The sequence below is a fragment of the Etheostoma cragini genome, chromosome 12, assembly GCF_013103735.1.
Source record: "Etheostoma cragini isolate CJK2018 chromosome 12, CSU_Ecrag_1.0, whole genome shotgun sequence".
Taxonomy (NCBI): Eukaryota; Metazoa; Chordata; class Actinopteri; order Perciformes; family Percidae; genus Etheostoma; species Etheostoma cragini.
In genome coordinates, this window is record NC_048418.1 from 6,903,386 (window position 1) to 6,905,378 (window position 1,993).

Genomic DNA, 1,993 nt, shown 5'->3' on the forward strand with positions numbered 1-1,993 from the left:
AGTGAGAGAAATACAAAACATTACAGCCTCCAAAATTAAGTGAAATAAACAATTCTGACACTCAACAAAAGCTGAAAAATATTAGCCTCACTTAGCCTATTTTTCTGTAGGGTATTCACATTATTTTGTCCACCCTCGATTCACTGAACATCTTTTGTTTTATTGGATCAAATAAGGAAATGAACCAAGTAAAATGCTGCCACAATCCAAATGAGTCAACATGTCTAACTCGTTCATAAGGTTGGGTGATTGCCTTCTGATAATCACCAGCTGGAGGTTTATAAGTTATTTATTTGCCAGCACACATTACTGGTTGTAACAGTGTGGACTGTGAACACAACCGTGGGCATCAGTGACGAGCGTCTCCTGCCTCTGCTTGTGTCATCGTCTGCGTCAAGACAGTCAGGGAGCCACAGAGAGGACTTCTGGAAAGCGAGATGATTCATGCTCCCAATCGCTTCCGGTTTCGTCGAGCAGGCGAGCTAATACTTGCTAACTGTTTAAATTAGCTAAGGTATAAAGTTAAAAAATGACTTTCGTTAAGCTAGTGTGTATCACCTTTGGTTATTTTGGTCTAAACGAGGTTCGGCTGATTTGAGACGTCGTAACAGTTGCAGTATTTAGCTAGGTTTATTGACAGCCTTGTGTTGTGTATGAATCAGTAAACAACGGTGGTACTGTTTCCTGGGGTGGAGTATCATGTAGCTTTTGGCTTGTGATTGGCTTACTAAGTACAACAATGAAGGATTCGCTCGCTATCCTGATAGAAATACGCACGTGTGACGTCTGAGAAAATTCCAGGCGTCGCACTATCTTGCTATCACTATCTAAACGTCGTCTCTTTGGTTAGTCCCACACTCACCATCGGTTCAAACTGGGACTACAGTCTAGTTTCACAGACAGACAGAGTCACTCAATGCTCAGCTGGCTGGATGGCAGACAAGACCTATAACTTCGTGTCAATTTCAGCCTTTTTGGTTATTATGCTGCATTTGACTTTGTGGTGAGTAACTGAAGAAAAAAAAAATCACTGTTTTACTCCTATGGGGTTTCTATCAGTAATTACTGGTTTGTGACCATCTCGTTTTCTTAAATTTTTTATTATCACTTTGTATTATGTTTATAGAATGACGTAGCCCATAACGTTAATTCTGTGAAATTTCTGAACCCCTACTGTTAATTCGGCTGTTACATTTAGACTCAAACAGCTTACTAAAGTACTGTTTAAACAAACTTCCTATCATTACACGGACTCCACTCTGTCTGCTGTCAGCTCTGAGGCAGCACAGGAAGTTTGCTCTAGTTTGAATGGGACTGTGGCTGCTGGTGTTTCTCCTGTAAAGACAGGGGGAACAGTGTTGTCATTGTAGCTGACATGATCGCTGTGTGTCTCCGTAAGGGGTGAAGAGGTCGGCTGCCTAATGACTGTTATTATGCCAAACAGGAAACGACTCTAGCTCTCAATGAAAACTCAGTATAACATTCCCGCAACATTCCTGTAGGGATTTAAAGTGCCTGAAAACAATAACGATAGTATTGTGAACGTATTATGCGTCGTGGTAGCCCCGCCTCCACCCATAGTGTCACTATAAAATGCCATCCAGCCTATTCCTAACTACTTCAGTAGAACTGAGTTTAGCACCCCCTATTCCTGTTTCACAGTAACGCGCACGTGCACTACGTGCTTTTGCTGCTTTGAACCTTTAAACTATTGATGCGGTCTCAGAGCATACGTATGAACAGTCTCTCCCCTCTGTCAGTTATAAGATGTAATACATGTGACATAATTGGGACAAGTGGCAGCAATAAAACTGTAATGCAGCAATAATTGGAAATACTGTCATTTTATTAAAACCATGCAGATGTTTTTCAGCTGAGCCAAATCCTTTTACACCTGACTGTATGCAGCACAGGCTTCTGTTGTGTAAACAATGTAAGGGCACAAGACACCTCTTATTGTTGATGAATCCAGGAAGTTGCTCACTCCAAGTGT

The 1,993-nt window shown here is 41.4% G+C and overlaps 1 protein-coding gene across 2 annotated transcripts in view; it reads left to right on the forward strand.

Moving 5' to 3' along the window:
* Positions 1 to 771: 771 nt before the first annotated feature.
* csrnp1a (cysteine-serine-rich nuclear protein 1a) overlaps positions 772 to 1,993 on the forward strand; it is a 7,274-nt gene continuing 6,052 nt past the window's right edge. For both annotated transcript variants that reach the window (XM_034888880.1, XM_034888882.1), the window contains exon 1: positions 772 to 1,003. The gene's annotated coding sequence lies outside the window, so the exon portion shown is untranslated. The remainder of the gene's footprint in view (positions 1,004 to 1,993) is intronic.